This window comes from Eublepharis macularius, chromosome 4 (genome assembly GCF_028583425.1).
Source record: "Eublepharis macularius isolate TG4126 chromosome 4, MPM_Emac_v1.0, whole genome shotgun sequence".
In the NCBI taxonomy this organism is placed as follows: domain Eukaryota; kingdom Metazoa; phylum Chordata; class Lepidosauria; order Squamata; family Eublepharidae; genus Eublepharis; species Eublepharis macularius.
The window spans coordinates 74,518,281-74,544,984 of NC_072793.1; the positions used below are offsets into that span (position 1 = coordinate 74,518,281).

Below are 26,704 nucleotides of genomic sequence, written 5' to 3' on the forward strand. Positions count from 1 at the left end.
TACGCCCTGAGGAGAACCAGCTCTCAACCTGTCAGACTAAGTGGCAGAGTTTGAGGAGGTGCTCGTGCAACGAAGTGATATTCTAGTTCCAGTTTGTGTCTGTGAGAGCTGAGGAGGATTCCATTCTGTCCAGAGAGTGGACCCGCTTCCAGCCAGAGTTCTCTCCTCATGAGAAGAGGTCTACAATGCACCAACTGAGCCGGAGTGTAAGTGGTCCCTATTTCTATTCCCAGTCAGAAGGGTCCCTCGACCAGTGAATACTTCACAAGTGGTGACAGGAGCTGTGAGATCCCAAATCAGAACCGCCTTAAGCTAGCAGAATCATTCACAAGGGGTGGCATCGAAGGGTGTCAGCCAGATAAGGCTGGGGGATCCGTCACAAGTGGTGGTAGCATTGTGATTCGAGAATAACCCATGTAAGCAGGGTGATGGAATACAGAGAGGCAAGGCGACCAGACTGTATTCAATCTGCTAGCTCAGTGGGAGGGAGGAATTCGTGACAGAGATGGCCCCTCCACAGAAGAATGTCAGGGCAAAGGGAGATGAAGCAGCAGCTGGGGAGATTGCTGAAGGAAATCCCACCCTTGACATTGAAACAATGAGATTGAAGGTGGAACTGGCACGTATAGAGGCAGAAAGGGAGGCACAGAGGGCAAAGATAGAAGCAGAGAAAGAGTTACAGATGGCGAGGCTAAAAGCAGAAGAAAAAGAAAGAGAAAAACAAATACAAATAGCCAAATTGCAGGCAGATGACCAAGAGAGAGAGAGACAATCACAGGCAGAACTGTACCAACTAAAGCTTCAGGAAATCCAATTAAGAGCAGAGGTTGGAGAGCCTGAGAGAAATTTTGAGCGCTCCAGAATAGAGCAAAAGAGATCCCCAAAATACCAAAAAGGGGATGCCGTAGAGGCTTTTCTATATAGCTTTGAGAGATGCTGTCAAGGTATGCAAATACCTCCTGAGGGAAGGATGTTTTATTTGAGACCACAGATTTGTGGAGGGTTAAGTGAAGTCTACTGGGAGATGAGAGATGGGGAAATAACAAATTATGAACTTTTTAAAGATAGAGTTAAGATCAAATATGGCCTGACAGCAGAGCAAAGCAGAAAGACCTTCAGGGAAATAAAACGTAAAGCAGGGGAAACATATGCCCAGTTAGGCTGCCGCATTGATAGGGCATTAGACAGATGGGTTGAGGGAAGCAAAGTAACAACCTTTGCAGAACTGAAACAACTGATCAGCCTTGAGCAATTTTACAGCCTAATCCCATCACAATTTAGGTGGATCCTAAAAGATAAGAAGTTAAAAACAGTAGAACAGGCCACTGTTATACTTGATGAAATGGAAGGAGATCTGGGAAAAGCTATGTGGGTAAATCCCTTAAAGCCCCATAGGAATTGGCATCCATCTGAAAACCCTAACAACAACCCTGCAAGGCGGATCAGCCTTAATCTAAAGAGGAAAGAAACAGTCACCTGTTTTTCCTGTGGTGAAAAGGGCCATATACAAAGATTCTGCAAACAGAAAGAACCAGAAAAGAAATTTCCCCCTAAAACCATTAAAATGCTAAAGAATGTGCAGCCAGACTCAGAGGAACCAAATCCTCAAACCACTGAGAGTGAGTCTGAGCCAGAAAGGCCCAACAGTATAATGAGGGGCTGGAAGATGGAAGAAGGGTTAGATAAGGAATATATAGAACCCTTGACTGTAAATAACGAAAAGATAGAAGCTTACCGCAACACTGGTGCTCAGGTAACGCTGGTCCAGCCCCAGCTAGTCCAAAAGCATCAAAACCTGACAGGAAGGAAATATACCCTGAAAGTCATCCATGGCCCAGCATTCGAGGTCCCTGTAGCTGAGATCCCGGTGCAGTACCAGAACTTCCAAGCCACATGGACAGTGGGCGTCCTACCTGATATTGGGGTGCCAATGCTACTGGGAAATGATTTGGCTTTAGAGGTAAACAAGGCCGAAGCCAAGCCTGTGAAAATTATTACCAGAAGCATGACAGGCCCTGTAACCATAGAAACCGAGCAGCAGCCAGACGCAACAATGTTACATGTGGCCCAAGCTGAGGAATTTCAGAGAGAGCAGAGGCAGGATGATTCGATTAAAGAACTGTGGGCCCAAGCAGCACAAATTGATCAGGAAGTAAGTGTAGAACACTTTTTAAAGTAAAAGACCAGAGACTTTATAGAGATACCTTAAGGAGGAAACATAATGTGATCTGGGAAAAGAGGAGCCAACTTGTAATCCCCAGAAAATATAGGATGCAAGTTTTGCAAATGGCTCATGAAATCCCTATGTTATCGCATCTTGGAATCAACAAGACAGAGTGCAACAACGATTCTTTTGGCCCAATATAGGAAAAGACATTAGAGTATTCTGTAAGTCCTGTCCAACATGCCAAAAGGTGGGCCTGGCCCAAGATAAGACCAAAGGTCCTTTGCAACCAATACCTATAGTGACAGAGGCTTTTGATAAAATTGGAGTGGACATTGTAGGACCCATTTCCCAAGTTACCCAAAGAGGGAATAAATACATCTTAACAGTAGTGGACTATGCTACAAAGTTCCCGGAGGCAGTACCACTACGGGACATAGAGGCAGTGACCGTGGCAGAAGCTCTATTGAACATCTTCTCTAGACTGGGTTTCCCAAAAGAGATGGTCACCGATTTAGGAACCACCTTTATGGCGGAAGTAATGCAGGAGTTACTAAAAACCTGTGGAATAAAACACGTCACCACAACTGCTTACCATCCCCAGGCTAATGGGCTAAATGAAAGATTTAATGGGACTTTAAATCATATTTTAAAGACTTATGCCCATAAACACCCCAATGACTGGGACCAGAGACTACGACACTTGTTGTTTGGCTACCGAGAAGTTCCTCAAGAGAGTACCGGCTTTAGCCCTTTTGAATTGTTATATGGGAGACAAGCCAGAGGACCACTGGACGTCCTGAAGGAAGCTTGGTCGGGAACAGAGAGCGTCCAGGAGCAGGACATCATCTCATACCTACAGGAGCTACAAGACCATCTACCAACAAACCGGGGAACCACAATTCTAGAAATTAATTGTATATATTTTTTCAAAGTGCAAGGTGCAAAAGTGCTAAATGAGTTTAACATGCATCATAAATACATTTACAAAATTCAAGGTCCATCCGATAGAACATCAAAATCGTCACAATTTCAAAATCTCAAAGTCCATCCATTTATAAGCTGAATCTTCACCGTCCGGAATACGTTTGAAACTTTAAAGTGCAAATGCTGGGTACAATGAAAAAAGCCGGTGGGAGGGGAGACTTGTGCAAGTTGTTTGTTCTTTCACGGTCCAGAGTAGGAATAATTATTTAATAGACGCCGACGGGAGTTTGCAGGCAAATTGTTATTAACCCGTTTCGTGAGTGGAAAAAACTCACTTCATCCTGGGCATAAAGATAATCAGACCGGAAGCACTGTAGGAGTAGAATAATTCAATTACAAATATACATATACATTTCATAATACAATGAAAGCACAATAAAAAATGTACTCACTGTCCAATTATAAATGCACAACATGCTCCCCCACCGCTTGTAACAGAGAGATTCACGGACTGACGGCTAGTGGATCGGACAGCAATATTATAACACCAAAGGGGCCGAATTGAATCAATGATTTAATTGGTATTAAAGGAAGGTCCTGCAGGAGCCCAAAAACTTACAGTAGGGGTTATAGAAAACATGAAAAATCGATCTCCAAATTTAATCCATGTGGAGTCAGGGAATGAAGTTGGAAAATCCATTTGGACTCAGAACGCATTAATAGCTTTCCTATGTCTGAAGTGTGTGGGCAGTCCAATTGTTCAATTACTGAAACCTTAAACTCATTGCAAGGATGGCCATGCTCATGGAAATGATCGGCCAAAGGCGCCTCCGATACTCTGTTCCTAATCCTCGATATGTGTTCTTGAATTCTAGTCTTTAAAGGGCGCGTGGTGCTCCCTATGTATATCCTGGGACACTTACATTGAATAACATATACCACGATGGTTGTTGTGGGTTTTCCGGGCTGTATTGCCGTGGTCTTGGCATTGTAGTTCCTGACGTTTCGCCAGCAGCTGTGGCTGGCATCTTCAGAGGTGTAGCACCAAAAGACAGAGATCTCTCAGTCTTTGAGAGATCTGAGAGACTGAGAGATCTCTGTCTTTTGGTGCTACACCTCTGAAGATGCCAGCCACAGCTGCTGGCGAAACGTCAGGAACTACAATGCCAAGACCACGGCAATACAGCCCGGAAAACCCACAACAACCATTGTTCTCCGGCCGTGAAAGCCTTCGATAATACAACATATACCACGTTAGATGTTTTGCAGTTCGAGAATCTGTTTTTTGGGAAGAGGTGATCTAGTAGAATTTGTTCAAGCTTAACCATCAGACCACATACATTGCATGTGCCACACGCAAAGTGGCCCTTTGGAATGTTGACAGGAGGTTGTCTACTGGAAAATTCTGATCTAATTAAGGTCTCTTATTGATCTGGTGCGTCTATAGCCCACCGACAAACCGGCCTCACAGCCACGAATCTCACTTATAATGTGCCAATGTTGTCTAATAATGGACACGATCTTAGGGGCCAGTGTGGTATATTCCAGACCCCATTTAAGTCCATTATCCTGGTTCCTCTGCCTGGTGGTCAACAGGGCAGCTCGGTCCGTCAGCTCCGATCGCTCTATGGCCCGAGCAATAACTTGAGTGGGATATCCCCTGGCTCTAAAGTTTTCCCCCAGCTCCTTAATACTGGTGCTGTAAAAAGTCGGGTTGGTTGAATTCCGTTTCAACCGCAGGAATTGCCCCAGAGGAATATTGTCCCTGAGGCTCCTGGGATGAAAGGAGTGGTAATGTAAATAGGAGCATCGATCTGTCTGCTTCCTAAAAGGGCGCACTGCCAGTCTATTGTTTGTCTCCCGATAAATGGTGACATCTAAGTAATCTAAACTGGTGTCACTACCAGTCCAGGTAAATTGTATGTTCGGATGCAATGTGTTGATCCAGTTCCCAAGCTCCTCTGCACTGTCCCCGTGGTTCAGCAGGATAATGTACAGGAGGATAGAGTCCTTGAATGGATTTGCCACGTCATTAAATATCCACTTCGCCTCTAATGCGGCCATAAAGATATTCGCTATGCTAGGAACGGCCGCGCACCCCATAGCCACCCCCCTCAACTGGAAGTAATAACAGTCATTAAATCTAAAATAATTTTTCTCCAGTATAATATCCAGTATTATACGTGAGGCGCAACAACCCTCCACCCCCTTCCTTCTTAATATACTGGACTAAGGATGTGGAAATAATGCCTATGGTAGGCTCAGATCATAATCCAATTATGTGGAAGCTGGGGAAAAGGAGCAAAAGGAGAGGATGGAGAATAAATGAGGATTTGCTGCAAGAGGGAGAAAATATGGAGATGTTGAGAAGAGAAACAAAGTTTTTCATACAATATAACATGAACAGAGAAGTACCAACCAACAAGGTATGGGATACCTACAAGGCAGTAATTAGAGGCATATTAATGGACTTAAATGGAAGAGCCAGGGAAAAAAAAGAGGAGAAGAGACAGGAGATCACGGAGAAAATAAAAGCCAAAGAAATACAGTTAAAGAAAAGACCAGGGAAAAAGAAAATCTACCAGGATATTAAAATTCTTCAAGAACAGCTGACAGCAATGAATAATAAAGAATTGGAATGGAATCTTAAGAGAATGAATCAAAAGGCGTTTGAAGGCGCGAATAAACCTGGGAAATATTTGGCATGGCAATTGAAGAAGAGAAAGGAGAAGAAGATAATAAATAAAATCTGTGAGGATAATAAAGTGTACCTGGAGCAGACAGCTATCAGCAGAGCCTTTTATAAATTTTATGCCAAATTGTATAATAAAAAAGAGGTGAACAAAGACTCAATAGCGACATATTTGGGGAAAATGAAGCTCCCAGTAATTTTGGAAGCCTGGAGAGAGAAACTGAATAATGAAGTAACAGAGGAAGAAATAAGAAAGGCAATACAGTCAACAAATTTAGGAAAGGTGCCAGGACCGGATGGACTTACAGCTAAATTTTATAAGGCAATGGCTAATGAACTGGCACCATTCCTAAAAGAAGTGATCAATGGTGTTTTAAAGGATCAGCAGATCCCAGATACTTGGAGTGAAGCTAATATATCATTGATCCCCAAAGAAGGGCAAGATTTGACCAATGTGAAAAATTACAGACCTATATCGTTACTTAATAATGATTACAAAATTTTTGCGAAAATACTGGCGGAAAGAGTGAAGGGATGGCTTTCTGAAGTTATTGAGGAGGAGCAAGCTGTTTTTTTACCAAACAGACAAATCAAAGACAATTTAAGGACAGTTATAAATGCTATTGAATATTATGACAAACGTTGTGACAAGGAGGTCGGTTTCTTCTTTGTGGATGCTGAAAAAGCATTTGACAATTTGAACTGGGACTTTATGTTTGCCACCATGGAGAAGCTACAAATGGGAGAAAGATTCATAAGAGCAGTAAAGGAAATTTACAGAGACCAGAGTGCAGCAATTGTGGTGAATGATGAGGTAACCAAGAAATTGACTATAGGTAAAGGTACAAGACAAGGTTGCCCGTTGTCGCCATTGTTGTTTATTTTGGTTTTGGAAATATTGATGATACAGATACGAGAAGATAATGCAATCCGTGGAATAAAAATAAAGGACTTTTCCTATAAGGTCAGAGCTTTTGCGGACGATATAATGTTAATTGTGGAAGATCCAATGGAAAATATGCCAAAGGTAATAGAGAAAATAAAGGAATTTGGAGATTTGGCAGGATTTTATGTAAACAAAAAGAAGTCAAAGATACTATGTAAGAATATGACTAAACAAAAACAACAACTATTAACGGAAATAACAGACTGTGAAGTAACAAGCAAGGTGAAATATCTGGGAATTGAATTGACTGCAAAGAATATAGATTTATTTAAAAACAACTATGAGAAATGGTGGACTCAGATAGAGCAAGACTTGATTAAATGGAACAGATTGAACTTGTCATGGTTGGGAAGAATTGCAGTAATTAAGATGAATGTGTTGCCAAGAGTGATGTTTCTGTTACAGACAATACCAATTATTTGAGATTCTAAGCAGTTTGAAAAATGGCAGAAGAAAATATCAGACTTTGTTTGGGCAGGCAAAAAGCCTCGAGTGAAAATGAAAGTGTTACAAGATGCAAAAGAAAGAGGTGGAATGCAACTGCCCAACCTAAGACTTTATTATGATGCAATTTGTTTAGTGTGGTTGAAAGACTGGATGACGTTGAAAAACCGGAAATTACTGGCCTTAGAAGGATATAAAAATTTTTTCGGATGGCATGCATACTTATGGTATGAGAAAGTAAAAGCGGACTCTATGTTCTTACATCATTATTTTCGGAGAAGCCTATTCACAATATGGAAGAAGTACAGGAATTACCTACAAGATGGAATCCCCTCATGGGTGGTTCCATATGAAGTAATAGATCCGAGAACTGTCGATAATGAACAACAGTGTTTAACATACAAGGAGATAACCCGAATGGAATTTTCTAAACCTAAAATAAAGACGCAAGATGAGTTATCTCCAAGTTACGATTGGTTTCAGTATAGACAGATCAGAGATCTTTATAACTCGGACTGTGTGAAGGGAGGGATAAGAATGGAGAATTCGGAACTAGAACAGGCACTCTTACAAGAGGACAAAAAGGAAATTTCTAAGGTATATAAAGTGCTGCTGAAATGGTATACTGAAGATGAGACAGTTAAAGTGCAAATGGTGAAGTGGGCTATTAATTTTAACAAAGAAATAACAATGGAGGCGTGGGAATACTTGTGGAAGAATACAGTGAAGATCACGACATGCACCAATATTAAAGAGAATGTCTACAAAATGATTTATCGTTGGTATATGACACCAAAGAAAATTGCGCTAGGGAACTTGAATATGTCTAATAAATGCTGGAAATGCAAGAAACATGAAGGATCTTTGTATCACATGTGGTGGACTTGTGAGGTAGCTAGGAAGTACTGGGGGGAAATAATAAAAGAGATAAGCGAGATTTTACAATTTCAAATAAATAAGAACCCAGAACTCCTGCTGCTGAACTTGGGAATGGAGAGCATTCCAGCACAATATAGGACATTCTTATTTTATATGACAGCAGCGGCTAGACTTTTGTATGCGCAAAAATGGAAAGTGCAAGAAGTGCCAACTATTGAGGACTGGATTTACAAATTGCTGTACATGGCGGAAATGGACAAAATGACAAGGAAACTGAGAGACCTTGATCCAGGACAGTTTAACACGGATTGGGAGAAGCTGAAACAATATTTGGTGAAAAAATGGGAGGTGGGAGGAGAACTGTGGCAGTTTGAAAATTACTGAAATACAATAAAAGTAGAGGGAGGTGACTTTACCGGGGGGTGGAGAGTTAAATGAGAATTTCTAAGCAACTATTTTATTTGACTATTATATATAGTATTAAGTATCATAGGTGTTATTATAAGAATTATAATGATAGAAATTAACTAATTATAAGGATAGAAACTAATTAATTTCATTTCTGGCAATCATTGTATGGAGATATTTTATAATTGCAATGAAGAAACTTAAGCAAGGTGGGAAAAATACATAGTAATGTATAGTCTATTTGTTAATTTGATCGACTGAGGTATATATGGGTCAAATTGGTCGACTACTTTTGGTGGATAGCTGCATAATGGAGGAATTATATAATTAAAATAGTATGAAGACAAGATGTGCAGGAAAAGTAATATATAGAAATATATAGAATATAAGTTAAATTGGTTGACTTATATTGAATGTATTGTTTATAGAAGTACCTAAAATTATGCTAAATGAGGGATAAATTGTTTGTCCCATATTGAAGATGAGATTATAAGATAGGGTATAGAGTACCAAAATTAGTTAAATGACTATTATTAAAAGAATATATGCCAAGAATGTATTATTTAGTTATGCATTATTTAGTTGTTAAAGTAAGTAAGAAGACAGAGGAAGCACTGTGTTATATAGATAAGCTTAGAAGAAAGTGAAAGTTAATGTTTGACAGATAGAATAAATTTGAAATGAGTAAGGGAAAAGGGACAAGGGGTTGGAAAACTGTTGGAAGTTAACAAAAGGGGGGGAAAGGGAGGGGGTTAGAACTGGGGAAATTAAAGGAAATTGACTGTAATGTACAATTTAATGATTTCTAATCCAATAAAATTTTTTTAAAAAAAACATAAACTGGACATTGCTTGGGAAGGGCCATATACCATCGCCCAAAAGATTTCCAATATGAACTATCTAGTGACTATAGATGAAGAAGGGGAACAATGTAAAATGTACCATGTAAATATGTTAAAACCATATTTTGATAGGGACAATTTGGTGTTGCTGGTAAAAACATCTGAGGGTAATGCATATAACTTGTCGGGTTTGGGTAAAATAAGCCCAGGGAGTACTGTGGGGGAGGTAAAGCTCGCTCCTTCGCTCAATCAGGAGCAAGTAACCCAACTGGAAGTTATCTTAATGCAATTTCAATCTATCTTTTCCAACTTACCAGGGAAAACGAATATATGCCAACATAGGATAGACACGGGAGAGACAAAGCCCGTGGCTCTACCACCTTACAGGGTTACTGGTCCCAATGCCGTATACATCAAGCGGGAGGTGGAAGAGATGCTGGCACTAGGTCTGATTGTGCCATCAGAGAGTGCATGGGCTGCACCTGTGATCTTAGTCCCCAAACCTGATAACACCTTAAGGTTTTGTGTGGATTACAGGAGGCTAAACAAGATAACCACACCAGATGTTTATCCAATGCCCAGAATTGATGAGTTGCTGGAAACAATAGGGACTGCCAATTACATTACCACACTCGACTTAACAAAAGGGTATTGGCAAGTAGCAATGAGTCCCACAGACCGACACAAAACTGCCTTTGCTACTAAGGAAGGGCTGTTTGAGTTCACAGTCCTCCCTTTTGGTCTGAGAAATGCCCCATCCTCGTTCCAGAGGTTGATTGACAAGATGTTAATTGGCTTAAAGGACTTCTCACTTGCTTACCTCGATGACATAGCAATCTTTAGCCTGATGTGGAGAGATCATATGTGTCACATTGCTATTGTCTTTCAGAGGATAAAAGACAGTGGGCTAACCATGAAGGCAGCCAAGTGTCAGTTTGCAATGACCTAAGTGAAATATTTGGGACATGTGATAGGGGGAGGGAACATCAAGGCTGATTGGGGGAAAGTCCAGGCAATAATAGATTGGCCCAGGCCTTCCTCTAAGAAAGATGTGAGAGCATTTTTGGGAGTGGTAGGGTACTACCGGAGGCATATACCCTCCTTCAGTACTGTAGCTGCACCCCTGTGTGAATGCCTCAAGAAAAAGAACCCAGATCCCATCACTTGGAGACCCGAGTGCCAGGAGGCCTTTGACCATCTGAAAAAGGTGTTAACGAGCCCATTTTAAAGGCTCCAAATGTTGATAAACCTTTCACCCTATTTACGGATGCCTCTAACATCGGCCTGGGAGCCATGTTGAGTCAGGAGGGAGAGGGTGGAGAGTTAAACCCAATCCTATACATAAGCCGAAAATTACTGGACAGAGAGCAACACCTGGCAGTAATTGAAAAAGAGTGTCTAGCCATAGTGTGGGCCATAACAAAGTTAAGGCCATACGTATGGGGAAGGCAATTCACCCTATGTGCTGATCACTCACCCCTGAAATGGCTGAACCAGGTGAAGGGAACAAATAGTAAGTTGATACGGTGGAGTTTGCAACTCCAGGACTACAACTTCAACATCAAGAGCATCCCAGGGAGGCAGAACACCGTCGCCGACGCGCTGTCCAGGAATGAAACTGGATGAAAGGCCTGGAAGTCTACACCCGCACTGACAACCTAGAGACTCAAAGACTATCTTAAGGGAAAAGGTGTACCCATTTGTAATATATTTTGATGAATTGTTTGCCTTATTTATTGGCTTTTGAAAATTGTATGTATATAGATAGAGGAATGTGATTTAAAGAAAAGGAGGCCGCACATGAATCCCATTGCTCAGCAAAAGGCTGAACCTTTCCCTGGCACAATGTTCTCCAGGAGAGGGGCATGTGACGGACAGGCCCTGTTTGAGTGACAGGTCCTGAATAGAATGTTGAGAGAGAGTGGCAGTGAAGGGCAGTTAAGACCGTTTAGAATAGTTAGTTGGGAGTTTTGGCAGTTAAGGGAGACTCTGAAGAAGAGAGTGGAAGGGCTAGCAACCAGAGAAGGCAGATGTGTTTAGAGAGTTCTCTGAGGAGGACTAGTTAATGAGGTATCTGGAACATTTAACCGTTTAAGGCTGTGCAGGAGGAAGATAAAATGTGCTTCAGTAAAGTTAATTTGTTCTGTTAACCATCTGAGTCCGGTTTGATAATTCCTGCCTATCTTAGGAGAGGAGAACCAGCTCTCAGCCTGTCAGACTAAGTGGCAGAGTTTGAGGAGGTGTTGGTGCAACAAAGTGACATTCAAGTTCCAGTTTGTGTCTGTAAGAGCTGAGGAGGATTCCATTCTGTCCAGAGAGGGAACCCGCTTCCAGCCTGAGTTCTAGCCTCATGAGGAGAGGTCTACAACACACCTACTGAGCCGGAGTGTAAGTGGTCCCTATTTCTATTCCCTGTCAGAAGGGTCCCTCGACCAGTGAATACTTCACAAGTGGTGACAGGAGCTGTGAGATCCCAAATCAGAACCATCCTAAGCTAGCAGAATCATTCACAAGGGGTAGCATTGAAGGGTGTCAGCCAGATAAGGCTGGGGGATCCGTCACAGACATAATGTGTCTTTAGGAATTGGCTGAAACGATAGTTTCTAGAGATTCCTAGAGAGGATTAACACACGGGAGCTGGCAAAGCTATTTCAAATCCTCTGAAGATCTCAGATATCTACCAAAATCAGTACATTGCAAGTGCAGCTTAGCTTTGGAACAGACTACTTTACTCATTGATAGTACAGGAGCTAAGGCTGATAAAGAAATGTATTAGGCTGTATTAATAAACTTCTAGTGATTCATTATTCTAGCTTCATCAGCTTGTCATTATTCTAGCTCCATCGGCTTATGAACTGGATAAAGTCTGGATCAATAGAACTGAATGCTTGTGATGATAATATTTCCCTATGGTCATGAGGAAAATTAAATAGAACAAATACAATTGTGTCATTCTATGGCTACCTCTCTTGCTGTAATTCATCACATATTTATTTCATACACGTAAAATTGCTGAGCATGCACCTCACTAGCAGATGAGACCATGATCAAACAAAACTCTGCCTGGCCATTACAGTCAAGACAAAAGAAAACTTTGAAAGGGTCTGTCTGGTAATACTGATATGTTAATGAGTCTCAAGTGTCTTTTATAGCCATATTTATGAGGTGTTCTAGAAAGTTTCTTATCAAGGCATAAGGGACTGTGGAGCCAACTAAAGCCATTTGAAAAGTATAACTTGTTTAGGCTACCAAAATCGGGTATGACAGCATCTCTAAAAAATAAGATTGCTATCTAATTTAGCCATTTTTCTGTGTCTCCCCCAACTCTGATTCAAAAAGGTGCTGATGTTCTTAACTAAGATCTTATTTTTGGAAATCTTGATAATTTTCTTCCTGGCTGTGCAATAAATAATATTGTAAAACATTTAGCAAGGAATTCATATAAACACTATAAAATTAAAGCACTGCAATTATCTGTAGTTTGGAAATAAAATTTGAAATATGAAAAAAGTTATTTACTGAACATACAGTGGGATGAATGTTGGGTATGTGTTTCTTGTTGGTAGAAGTCAGTGTAATGCTTCTAGACCAGCTCATACTGTTGCTGGCAGTTTTAGTATTCTGCCCCATTTTACTTGTTTTTCAAAGTCAGCACACTAATTGGTCTGATCATTTTGATTCAGAAAGACTTTTCAGTTCTAGCCATATTCAGATATTAAGGCCTCTGTACCCCTGTGACATCTGCATTTTTTTAAATAATGCTTGTTTCACTTCACGTTGACCTGACTCTGCCCTTCCAGGAATCCAAACACTGGCTGTATGTATGTAAGTATTTCAACATGTCACCCATTTAGGCTTGCCAGTCCTGCAGGGGGCAAAGGATCCTCTGCCCCTGCTGTGTCCTGCTGACACTCCTGCAGTCAGTAGGAGAAAAATAATGTAAAAAAATTGCTGCCGTGTAACAGTATGATGCAAGGAAAATCCAGCAGTAACATCAATCTACGGAATGTCCAGAAAATCCATGGTTTTACCATAGAGTTTCCAGTGATTTGTCTAGGATTTCTGGGGTTTCTTGGAAGTGACATCACATTGTCACCCAACAGTGTCCCTCCCTCCTCTCCCCTGGACTCCCGCCAGTTGCCTGCTGCTGGCTGTGGCAACCCTACTCCCAGTTTTCTTATTTATTTAGTTACTTTATTTATACCTTACCTTTCTTCCCAGTGAGGACCCAAAGCAGGTTACATCATTCTCCCCTCCTTCTCTCTTATAGCAGATGGTAGGTAGCAGGAAGAAAATGTAAGTAATCTATATGAAATGAAATAATTTAAAGACTATTTGAAACTGCTAATGAATGACTAGTAGAAGGATGTTTTGGCTTAAATCTTTAAAAATGACTTGAACTTGAATAGCAAAAGCAGAATAAAGGGAAGGCCAGTGCATATCAGCAAGTTTGCACCATTTATTATCATTAAGAGCTCACTCTGCCCAGCACATATGTCAGCAAATGCTCATGCCCGGCCTATGGATAAACTTTAGGAGTTTCAGAGTTTTTCCGCAACTACTGAGCTAATATCTTTCCAGGCACAGATGAACAAGAAATACTATAAGGAAAAAGTGATTCTCGATCAATCTGAGGGAATGTGATGGAACATAAGGAGGAATGTGCTTATCATAGAGACTGAGGGCAAAGCTACAAGTGACGAATGACACTTGAATGGCAAGTGTATTTCTCCCTGTTCACTTGCCCTCCACGCAATTCACTTGCCGTTCAAGTGTCATTCATCACTTGTAGCTTGGCCCTCAGTTTCTTAAAGGTGTGCAACCCATAGTCTAGTTAATGAGTCAGGTTGGACCCAGTGACTTCATGAAGTGGGGTGAAATCATAGCCTATAATAGCATTCTTGCATCTAATTACATCAGCTGCAGTTTCATTTGAAGCCAGCTGCAGTTTCATTTGAAGCCAAGTTTTAGTGGGTATTTTTCTGTAGCTCAGGTGCAGAGCCCAAGATAAGTGTGTTGCTATGGCACAGCTCTGAAGCTTATCATTTGGTCATTTTGAGCTCAGTTGACAGAAGGATCATGGGGCATAGCTGTAATTGGCGTTTACAGTATTAGATGACTAGTAGCTTAATGCCATAACTATAGGGAAAATAAATTACCAGGCCATTAAAGGGCTTTAGCTATTCATACAGCATTAAAGAATAATAAAGGGGACAGTAATGTTTCTCTAACACATAAAATCTACTTTTCAATTAAGAGCAGAATAGGTTAACTTTGGCATTATATTACAGTCTCATGAGTTTCACTGCTAAGAAATCATTAGTGCTATGACCATACTTTCAAAGACGGGCATAGAGCAACACGTGTGTATGTGTGGGTGTCATAAATTCTCACAAGCAGATTTAGACAGGAGCCTTGTAACCCTCACGAGAAAGCTTTGTTTTTTCAGAGCTGTGAAAGCTGAGCAAAGGTTTGGAACACTGGTTTTGCATGTATTTATTTAATACTTAGGGCATGACAGTCTCACAAGCCAGACTAAATTTATTCATAAGCAATTGAGAAAATATGTTATCAAAGGAAATTAATAAACTTTGAGGGGAGACATGAATCACATCCTTTCAGTTATGGTAACCATGCTTCTTTTTATCCAGATGCTGTTTAACATTATTGTGCTTCTTGGAGAAGGGTGGAAAAGATGCTTTGCGGAACAGATTGCTAAAAACATAAACACAAACAATAAGCATTCCTTTTAATATATCCAGAGCAGTAATCCAGCCATAAAAGCAGCTGGGCTTTTGGATGACAAAGGAATAAAAGGATTGCTGAAGGAAGATAGGAAGATGGAGAGAAGTGAAATAAATTCTTTGCATCTGTGCTCACTGTGGAAAATGTGAGGCATGAACCCACACCACAGCCATGATTTTCAGGGAGTCTGACAAAGAACTGAGTCAAACTGAGGTGACAAGAAATGAAGTTCTAGATCTACTGGGGAAATTAAAAACCAATATGTCTCCAGGTCATACAGCCCAGAATTCTTAAGGAACTCAAATGTGAGATTGTTTATCCAGTAACCTGTATATGTAACTTGTCACTAAAGTCAGATCCATACCAGAAGACTGGAGAGTAACAACTTTTTAAAAAGGGGACCAGAGAGGAACCAAGAAATTACAGGCCAGTTAACCTAACATCTGTCCCAAGAAAATTATTAAAAACTGTATTAAAGATAGAATTATTAGGCATATGTAGGCATGAAGGTAGGTAACTAAAGATGTTGGGAAAAGAAGACAGACCTTTTGTGTGGAAATATTAAGATCAATATAAAAAACCCTAAAATGTATTAAATCGTGGACTCTTTAATCAAACTTCAAATATTAAAAACTGTGCATTAAAATATAAATATTATAAATAAATATAAACTTTTTTTTGAATAATTACACTTGTACACATGGGGATGTCACATGTTTATAGGCATCTTTCCTATGGCCAGGTGCAGTTATTATAACATAGAATACATGCAAACCAACAGTGTTTTGGTTGTGAGAACTTCCTCAGTGGTTTTAATTTGTCCAATACATACCATAAAATGTACTTGCTAAAATTACAACATGCCTGACCAAAGCACTGAACAACACCCACAAGATATAAAAACTTTTTCATGGAATGGGTAAATTGCACTTCAGTGTTCTAATTGATTAGGACCATCTAAGATAATTTTTCAGATGGTAGTTATTAGTGGCTAAAATGTTTCTATAGGCCAGGTCAGGATAAACCATAGTTAAATGGTGTGTAGAGTCACATTCAGGAACTCAGATATATCAAATGCATATGGAAATGGAGCCTGCTGAGGGAAAAATCAGCATGGTTTCTGCAAAATCTTGTCTTACCAACCTTTTGGAGTTCTTTGAGAAAGTGAACAAACTTGTAGATAATGATGACCTGGTAGACATTATATATTTGGACTTTCAAAAGGCTTTTGGCAAGATATCTCACCAAGGACTCCCGAGTAAGCTAAACAGTCATAGGATAAGAGGGCAAGTCTTCTTATGGATTAAAAGTTGGTTAAATGACAGGAAGCAAAGAATGAGAATAAATGGGCAGTTCTCTCAATGGAGAATAGCCTGGAATGGGAGAGTGGATAAGGGAAGATCGGTAGGGTGTGTTAAGGAGATTAATTCAGGAACTCTGGGAAGACCCTATTGTCTTAGGATCTTGGCACATCTCAAGGGCATGGGAGCTGAAAGAAATTTTCCAGCTCCTGGACGGGATTCTAATAGGGTCTGTACTTGCTGAGACAGGTAAGGAAAGAGACTGTGAGCGCCAGCTCCGCCCCCCGCGCCTTTCCTGCCCTCTGCCGTGACGGGTCCATTGAAGGGTGGCTCCCTCTGCCTCAGATGCGGGTGGGAGGTGGGGGTTCAAGGCACCCAGCGTCCACCGTCCCTCCCTGCTGGGTTCTGGCTTCCTTCTCGCTTGCCCTCTCTCTCGCTTTCTCTCCAGTCACTCCAGCCACTTCCTCCTCGGCGTCCTTGGGAGCTGCCCTCTTATAGCTCCCTCCCCACCACCTCCACCAATCCTGCCATCCCCCACCCTTCTGTGCCCAGGCCGCCCGCCCTGGTTCGCCCTCCCGCTTGTCCTTCCCTCCCTGGGGCCAATCCTGTTGGGCTCTCTCGCTTCCGGGTTCCTTCCCCCGCCCAGACCCTCCCCTGGCTGCTGGCTGCCGCGCCCTTGGATCTGCCTCTCCTGGGCGCAGTGGCATCTCTGTCGGTGCGGGCCCAGCCTCCGCCTGGGTGGCCGGGAAAGGGGCCGTTCCAGCCGGGGAGGCTGCCAGCGGTGCTGCGGCCGGCTCAGGCATGGCGGGCTGCTTCCCCCACGGCAGTCCCAGCCCTCCCAGCTTGCAGCTCGGCTGTGTCGGGGCTGGGGCCTCCGACACGGGCCACACTGCTGTGGCCGTCTCTGCCGCCGCGGCCGCCTTTCCCGCCACGGCCCTCTTCGCCACCGCAGCTGTCCTCACCGCCGCGGCCCTCTTCGCTGCCATGGCCATCCTTGCCGCCGCAGCTGTCTTTGCTGCCACGGCCATTTTCAGGGCCCTCCCGCCGGTCTTTGGTGGCATGGGGAGGCCCTCCGAGGGGCCTGGAGCTGCCTTCCCCCGTGCCACCGTCCAGGTGAGGGGGTGCGGGTTGGGGGGGCTGCTGGGGGGCCGGGCCTCCTGGCTGGAGGGTGGCACCCTCAGCCCTGGTGCCAAGTCCGGTGGTGCCAGACAACCCCCCCCAGGGGGTTGGCGATGCGTCGGTCGGCTGGTCCTTGTACACCCAGGACATGTAATCCACGTTCATGTGGAGGCGGCCAGGTCGGTGGCGGAGGGTGAAACTGAAAGGGAGGAGGGAGAGATACCAGCGTAAGATGCGGGGGTTGTGTTCCTTCATCCGGGCCATCCACGGGAGGGGGGCATGGTCGGTGACGAGGTTGAAGGGGTTGTGCGCCAAGTAGAACTGCAGGGTCCCGACGGCCCACTTGACGGCTAAGGCCTCTTTCTCCACGGTGGCATATCGGATCTCAGCCGGCTGCAACTTGCGGCTTATGAAGAGGACTGGCCGCTCCTGTCTCTCCACCTCTTGGGACAGAACGGCCCCGAGCCCCACGGCCGAGGCATCGGCGTGTACTATAAATGGTTGCATGAAATCCGGGTTATGGAGCACGGGGGCCTGGGACAGGGCTGCTCGCAGCGACTCGAAGGCCTCCTCCCGCTCGGGCGTCCACTGGATATGAGATGGCTGGTCCTTCTTCAAACAGTCGGACAATGGGCTGGCATTTGTGGCGAAGTGGGGGACGAATTTGCCGTAATAGCCCACAAGGCCCAGGAACCTCCTCATCTGTCGCTTGGTGCGGGGCCTTGGGGTCTGCTCCAGGGTGGTCCCCTTATCGGGCACCGGGAGGAGGATCCCTCGTCCAACCCAGTACCCTAAATAGGTGAGATGGCGGAAGCCAAGGCAGCTCTTCTTGGGGTTGGCCCTTAGCCCGGTGTCGGACAGTGCTTGGAAGACTTGGGCCAGGTGGGTCAGGTGGGAGGGCCAGTTGGCGCTGAAGACGATGATGTCATCGATGTAAGCGCCTGCAAATGGCTGGCAGTGGGTCAGGACCTGGTCGACCAGCCTTTGGAATGTCGCGGCCGCCCCATGCAGGCCGAAAGGCATCACTCGGAACTGATAGAGCCCTTGGGGGATTGTGAAGGCCATTTTCTCCTTGTCCGCCGGGGCCATGGGGACCTACCAGTACCCCTTCGTGAGGTCGAGCGCCGAGATGAAGTGGGTGGTTCCTAGCTGGTCTATCAAGAGGTCCGCTCGAGGCATCGGGTAGGCGTCGAACTTGGCCACGGCATTCACCTGGTGGTAGTCCACGCAGAGCCTGACGTACCCATCGGGATTGGGCACTAGGACGATGGGGCTCCGCCACGCACTCCGGGAGGGCTCAATAACCCCGAGCTGTAGCATATCCTGGACCTCCTTCGCCACCACCTCCCAGCACTTCTGGGGCAGGGGCCACCAGGGGGCCTGGGCCACGGCCCCTGGAGGGGTGTCGATTCTGTGCGTTAGCACTGCCGTGCATCTGGGCTGCTGAGAGAACATGCCGGGGTGCTGCCTCAGCATCCTGAGAACCTGTTGGCGTTGCCGCTCCGTGAGTTCGGTGTCGAGTAGGGGCAGCCCCGCGGCCTCTTCTCATAGGCCCCAGGGCAGCTTGCCCTCTGGGAGTTCCAGCAGTTCTTCGGACAGCCCGCACCCGCTGGTGACCGGGCTCTCATGCCAGGCCTTCAAGTCGTTCACGTGGAGTCGCTTGTGGTGCCGGAGTAGGGCTCCGCACTGCACTTCATACGACAGGGGCCCGAGGATCCGCGTCACCAGGAAGGGCCCCTGCCAGGGGTCCCCCGGGCCTGGCCCCGTTACTCAGCAGTTCACAAGGACCCGGTCCCCATCGCGGAACATCCGGAGTCGGGCGCCTCAGTCGTAGTAGGTCTTCTGGGATGCCTGGGCCGCCTCCAGGTTCCGTCCTGCCTCTTCTCGGGCCTTTTCCAGGCGTTCCTGGAGGTCCTGGACATAGGCTGGCACGGGCAGGGGTTCTGTCGGCGCCCAGGGCCCCCATTGCTCCTCCACCAAATCCAGGATCCCCCGCAGCTTCTGGCCATAGAGGAGCTCAAACGGGGAGAAGCCCAGCGAGGCCTGGGGGGTCTCCCGGACTGCGAACAGCAGGGGGGGTCTATGAAGAGGTCCCAATGGGTGGGCTTCTCGTGGGCCACCTTCTTCAGCATGGCCTTCAATGTTTGATTGAAGCGCTCTACCAGCCTGTCTGTTTGTGGGTGGTAGACGCTGGTGAATATCTGGCGCACACGCAGCGTGCGGCACAGCTGGTGGGTGAGCTTGGCAGTGAAGGGCTTCCCACAATCGGTGAGGATTTCCCGGGGAAGGCCCACCTGGGGGAAGAACCAGATCAGTGCCCTCGCCACTCCTGGGGCCTTCATGTCCCGCATAGGGATGGCTTCTGGGTACCGCGTGGTGTAATCGAGGAGGACCAGCAGGTACCGGGCCCCCTGGGCAGTGAGGGGTAGGGGCCCCACGAAGTCCATGGCCACTCTTTCAAACGGTTCCCGCATCACAGGCAATGGGGCGTGGGCAGCGCGGGGAGGGCCCCGTACCGTGGCGCGCTGGCAAAGGGGGCAGGCCTTGCAGTGTTGTCGTGCATCACTCGTCAGAGTCAGCCAGAAGAAAAGAGATGTGGCCCTCGTGGCCGTCTTCTGGGCCCCCTGGTGGCCAGCTCATGGGTGGTCGTGGGCCGCTTCTAACCCTTGGCGTCGGTAGGCCATCGGTACCAGCAACTGGCGCACTTCCCCGGTCTGGCTCTGCACCAACCGATACCACAGCCCCCTCTCCCGAATGACCCGGGGCCAGCGGCCGGCCTGCCTGGCGTCGATCGTGACCTCACTCACTGCCACGGTCCGGCGTAGGTGCTCCAGCGAGGCGTCAGTAGTCTGGTCCCCAGCGAACTGTGGGTCCGCTTCCCACTTGGCTTGCAGGCCTGGGGCACCTGGGCCTCCGTCAGATTCGCCGGATGGGCTGGGCTCCTTGCCGACCAACACCTCCTGGGTTGGTGTTGGCGCGTCCTTGATCCACAGGCGCATGGCAGCTTGGAAGTGCGTGGCGTCCCGGCCCAGGAGGACCAGGAAGGGCAGGGCGCGGACCCGGGCGAGGTCGGTGAGCCGGATATGCCCGGCGTACTCTACTGGCACCCTGACGACGGGACACTCTTCCACGTGGTTGTGGAAGCAGGCTATGACCGCTTGCCGTATGCCCAGGAGGTCTGCGGGCAGCAGGTGAGAGCGGACCGTGGAGATAGAGCTCCCACTGTCCAACACGGCTGTCAGTCTCCGCCCTGTGAGGGTAACCATGGCCATGAGCGGGGGGGACGGGGTCCCGGGACGTAACCTGCATGGTAGTTTCCCAGCCTAAGTCACATTCCATGAGCAGACAGTCTCTCTTCCAATGGCCCCACTTCCCGCACGTGAAGCAGGGTCCCCGCCCAGGGTCTTCCTTGCCAGGTCCCGCAGTGTTGCCCTTGCTGAGTGGCCGGGTCCGTCCTGGGGCCGGGCCTCTTGGCCCGGGGAGCGCGCCACCATGGTCGGGCCAGAATGATCCGGGCCCCGGCAGCCATGGCCCGGCACGGGCCTGCCCCCCCGGCCCCCATCATTCTGCCCAGCGGGGGCTGGCTTCCCGGGCTTGGCTTCACTGCCTCCCGACTCCTTGGGCTCAGCCACCATGAAATTCTCCCAGAGGGTAGTCGCCTCCTTCAGGTCCGAGGGCTGGCTGCACGCCACCCAGGCGCGAGCCCGAGGGGGGATGACTTGGAGGAGCTGCTCCAGGACTACCAGGTCGGCGACACGCTTGGCCTCTGGGGTGGTCGGCTGCAGCCAGTGATATGCCATATCCTTCAGGGTGGCCACCAGGGTGCGGGGCCAGTTAGCCCAATTGTAGACCAGGCCCCGGTACTTCTGGCGGTACGTCTCAGGTGTGAGCTTGTACCGGTCGAGAATGGCCACCTTGAGTCGATCGTAATCAGCGCTTTCATCTGTGGTGAGGGCCTTGAGGGTAGCCAGGGCCTCCCCCGTCAGATAGGGGCCCACAATGAAGGCCCACTGTCCCCTAGGCCACTGGGCCGCCTCTGCCGTACGCTCGAAGGTGTCTAGGTAGGCATCCACATCATCTTCAGGGCCTAGCTTGGCCAGGTGGAAGGATGTGGGGTGGCCGCCCAGGCCCGGTGCACCACCCCCAGGATCCCCGGGCCTCATCCAGCTTCAATGGCCTGACGGAGATCCCTCACAAGGGCCGTCTGGGTCTCCCGCTGTTGCTGCGCTAGGGTGACCTGAGCTTCTCGGTTCTGCTGTGCCACCTCCCGCAACAGCTGGCCCTGGTGCTCAGCAAGCCACTGCCCGAGCTGTGTCAGGTCCATTGTCGCCTCCCCTGATGGGCCGGGGCCGGGAGGTCGGGCCGGGTCTACCTGGAGGGTGGGTGGCCGTAGTATGGGCTGGGCACTGGTCTCGCCCGCAGGCGCTGGGATGCGCAGGAGGGGGCGGCTCACTGCAGGGCTGGTGCCTGCATTCTCCACCATGTTGTGAGCACCGGCTCTGCCCCCCGTGCCGCTCCCGCCCTCTGCCGTGACGGGTCCATTGAAGGGTGGCTCCCTCTACCTCAGATGTGGGTGGGAGGTGGGGGTTCAAGGCACCCAGCATCCACCTTCCCTCCCTGCTGGGTTCTGGCTTCCTTCTCGCTTGCCCTCTCTCTCACTTTCTCTCCAGTCACTCCAGCCACTTCCTCCTTGGCGTCCTTGGGAGCTGCCCTCTTATACCTCCCTCCCCACCACCTCCACCAATCCTGCCACCCCCACCCTTCTGTGCCCAGGCCGCCCGCCTTGGTTCGCCCTCCCACTTGTCCTTCCCTCCTCGGGGCCAATCCTGTTGGGCTCTCCCACTTCCGGGTTCCTTCCCCCGCCCAGACCCTCCCCTGGCTTCCGGCTGCCGTGCCCTTGGATCTGCCTCTCCTGGCACAGTGCAAGGTCAGTTACCGGTAGTGTCAGGTCCAACAGTAGGCACGGGCAAGGTTCACGGAGTGGTTGCAGGCAGTAGAGACGTTGCTTCCACGCCTGGCTGTTGCTCCTGACTGGCTTTTATAGCCAGGCATGGTTTTCAGCCAGCTGCTGGGGCTCCATCCTGAAGCTACTCATCATCACTCTCCAGCAGCTGGCGTTGGCTCAGGAGACGAGCACTGCGCCGTCTCTCCTGCAGCTCCAGTCTCTGGCACGGTCTGCGGCGTTCTCTGGGTGTGGGTGAACCTGGGGGGGTGGAAGCCTCTGGCTGGGCTTCCCCTGTGGTGCTGGTAGTCCCTGACTGAGCTTCCCCTGTGGAAGTCCCTGGCTGCACTTCCCCTGTGGTGCTGGGGCTGGAGAGTACTGATGGCTCTGCTTCAGCTGCTGGCTGTAGGCTCCGATTAGCCAACAGCTGTGGCTCCTGATTACCAGCCTCTGCTGAGTCAGGGCTGGCTGCATGGAGCTCCTCTTCTCCTGAGGAGTCCTGGCTGGCTACACGAAGCCCCTCTCCTCCTGAGGAGGAGTCCTCGCTCTCACTGAGCCCAGGCTGGGCCATGACACTGCCTTCTCCCGTGCCGCCGTCCAGGTGAGGGGGTGCGGGTCAGGGGGGCCGCTGGGGGGGGTGGGCCTCCCGGCTGGAGGTTGCCACCCTCGGCCCCGGCGCCAAGTCCAGCGGCGCCAACAGAGACCTTGGGATCACAGTGGATAGCTCAATGAAAATCTCAACCATTGTATGGCAGCACTGAAAAAGGCAAACTCAATGCTAAGGATTATTAAAAAGGGATGGAAAATAAAAGATCTAATATTATAATGTCCCTTTATTAGGTTTGCCAGGCCTCCAGCTAAGGCAGGAGGCTTCTTGCAAATTACCTCTGATGCCTGGTGGTGGTGAGAAAATAAAACAAAAAAAAATGTCAGTGTTATCCATACAAAAATGTCATTTCCAGGTACAAACTGAAAGTGGCACTGGGTAGCACTAGGAATTGCTGGAAACTCTGTGGTAAAACAATAGATTTTAATATAGCGTTTACAACAATTCCTAAAGCTACTCATTGTCCCTTCTGGGTTGTACCCAGAAGTGACATGGTGATGTCAGCACCAATGATGATGTCATACACTCTCCCATGTTCCTGCTCCCAACCCTCTCACTGGTTGCTAGGCTCAGCTTGGAAACCTTATCTTGCATAGATCTATGGGCAATGTCATTTGGAATACCATTTTGCATTTCCAAAAGGACATTGCAGAGCTGGAAATAGTACAGAAGAGGGCAGGCAAGATAATTAAGGGGTTGGAATACCTTTCCTATGATGAAAGGGTGTTGAGTCTGGGACTTTCCAGGTTAGAAAAGAGATAACTAAGTGGGGATATGATTGAGATTTATAAATTGCATTTAAGGCAAAGTCTTAAACTCTGTGGAAACCTCCTGGCTAATCTGGTTTGACTTGTGGAACCTACTTAGGAGTTTCTCAAAAAAATCCCTTTACTGGTTTGCCTAAGGAAGATTTTTCAAACATTACTTCAAATTTTACTTCAGGTGTGGAGCAATTGGAATTGGCTCTATAATAATGTCTTAGTTTCATGATTCTAATACAGATGGCTGCCAGGTTGGGAGAGCATGTTTAGACTCTGAATCCAAAGAAAGTAAATGAAATATCTGAATGGCATATTTATAGATGGTTGGATCTTATGAACCAAGAGAGCAAGGTTCTTCTCATCTTTGCTTCCGTCTTTCCTACAGTGGTCCTCTGTGACCTTCAAAAAGGCATTGCCAGGAATTAGGGGAATCTTGAGAAAAAAAAGCTATGCAGCATGGTGGTGGTGGTGGTGGGGGTTGAAATCACCCTCCATTTCTCCCCTTTGTCCATAAAAGCCCTGTTGTTTCAGTGGAAGTAGTATTGGCAGAAGAGGAGAGCGCAACTTTAATCAACCTCCCTCTCCCCATTGGGGTTGACTAAAGACCTGGAGAAAAATATCCTGTTATTTTAATACACACTTAACAGGTGGAGATAAGCAGTTAAAGCTTTTCATGGCATTGAGGTTAAAAAAGAAATCACTTGGTAAATAACATCCAATTAAGCTTCTTTTAAAGGAACAGTACATTTTTTCTTCGGGCAACTTGCAACCCTCCTTCTCACTGGAGCTCCTCATATTGCATAGTTTTTATCAGCAAAGATCCCCTAACTCCCAGTAAGTCCCTTTTGTAAGTCAGAAAGGGCTGCACTGGGAAGGCAAAGAAAGATAGTAGAATGCAACAATATTTATTACATTTATAAAACATGACATTTCTTAAAACGTTCCCTTAGGCTAGCTTACAAGAAGGGATGCCAAAAGTTTGACACAGACATGATCAACAGTGAACTTTGATTGATTATTTGAGTTGGCTCCTGATCAGATTGATTTGATATTTATCTTGTGTCAAAAAGCTTTGCATTGTAGCCACATTTGCTATAGCATGATGAGCAGGTTGTGCCTTGGTAATTAGTAATAAATTTGTGTGGGAGCTTATAATCACAGTCCACAAACTAAATCTCCTCTGTCAACTGAGGAGAGGCATATATCTCCTGGCATCATGGTCAGTCATTAAAGTGACTAATATGTGGACCAAACCATAGTCACAATGCTCCCCTTCTGTGTGTGCATGTGCACCATTGGATGCATAGCCTTACATACTATATATTTTGTCTTCTTTTTTATTTGCTCAGTCAGCAACATGATTTCAAGAATTTATTGCGAGATTAGTCAGCACGGTTCATGGGCTGTGTCAGTGTCACTGATCCAGTGACAGCGTCAAAAAGAACAGCTACATCAAAGTATTATCTTTTAACTCAGAAATCTCAAACTGTTTTCCTTTTAACTATGTGGCTTTTAACAATTGAAGGGGGCACAGTTGCAGACAAGGGTGTATGGATGGGGGTGGGGGGTGGGAGCAGCTGCAAGAATGCAGTCTGTACTTATGCATTTTTCAGATGAAGGTTGTGGATAACTGGGCCCCATAGGAACCTCCTTCATCCACAAAGACGTGGAATTTATTCATCTGCTCCAGATCCCAAGCCACAGGATCCAGTTTTATTCCACCCTCCACAACATTTATATGGAATTTCATTTATTCATTCATTTGGGCACTTTATCATGCTTTTCTTCATGCAGTGTGGAGTGAACTCAATATCAACACAATAACAGAAAATTATCACTTCTATCAAACAACATATCTGCCTGCCATCAACAAACTAATATAATGAAACTGAATAATAAAATAAACAAACTAATTTTATTTGTAAGTGCAGTCATAGGTTGCACAAAGGAAAAACGTATCATGAGCACTCCAGCCCCCCAAAATGCAATCTAACAAGGAAAATAAAATGAGCAACAAACACATCCTCTTTCTTTGGTGAATTAAAAGAAAGGCAGAATAATCTTAAATTACCCAATGCAAGGCCATGTTTCAGGTTTCCAAGATCTAGGTGTGGCCTGGAGTTCCTGAGGAACTGATCTCTGGAAAGTAAAGATCAGTTTCTGCATAGAAAACAGCTTTTTCAGAGGGTGGACTCTATGGCATCACTTGCTGGCTGAGCTCCCTCCCTTCTTCAAATTCCATGTTCAGGTGCCACCCTAAATTACTAGAAATTTTCCAAGTCCAAGTTGACAACTCTCTGTTTATGTTTCCCTTCCCAGTAATTTCAGGCCTCTTTTAATTGACAGCATCTTCCCATCTCCTTCCATAAATGATATCAAACGTTTTCCCTGGAAGGTTAAAAAAAAAGAGTCTGTGTTCTTCCTTTAAATACTCCAGGTCCTTCCCATTCTGCCTTAGGATAAATTATTAGCCAAGCATCAAACGGTTCCCATCAGTAAAACTGCAGTGTTTACTCAGCTGAATTAATCCTTTATTGAATTGACTTAATTTCTTAAATAAATAAGCATCTAAAAAGTGCCCTCCTGTTAACTGGAAGCTAAACAACAAGATTAAAAAACAAATGTCAAAACAAAGTGTTTATACTGTTTTTTAATTTGAGAACCTGCGATGTCAGGCATTGTCAAAGAAGCAACTTTCTTCTTTTTCTGACATGCATCTCCTGAGATGATGTATGTTACAACATGTGTGGGCATTATCTAAAAACAAAGGTTTCAATCTTTTATTCATATGCAAATTTATGTAGCTTTAATTTTTACACTGCAACTTGAATTGACTTAAGTATGGTACCATGCAGTACATCGTACTTCAGATAACGGACTACATTTTTTAAGTTCCTTGTGTTAATAATTTCCTGTAAGTGCAAAAC

General features: G+C 46.3%; 1 long non-coding RNA gene across 1 annotated transcript; it reads right to left on the minus strand.

The window, feature by feature from the left end:
• Window positions 1–3,115: 3,115 nt before the first annotated feature.
• LOC129329231 (uncharacterized) lies at window positions 3,116–26,152 on the minus strand. Its single transcript, XR_008596932.1, has 3 exons — window positions 25,849–26,152; window positions 13,512–13,607; window positions 3,116–3,462 (listed from the first exon to the last, which is right to left on the minus strand). It is a non-coding gene; the product is annotated as an uncharacterized LOC129329231 (long non-coding RNA).
• Between the last annotated feature and the right edge of the window lie 552 nt (window positions 26,153–26,704).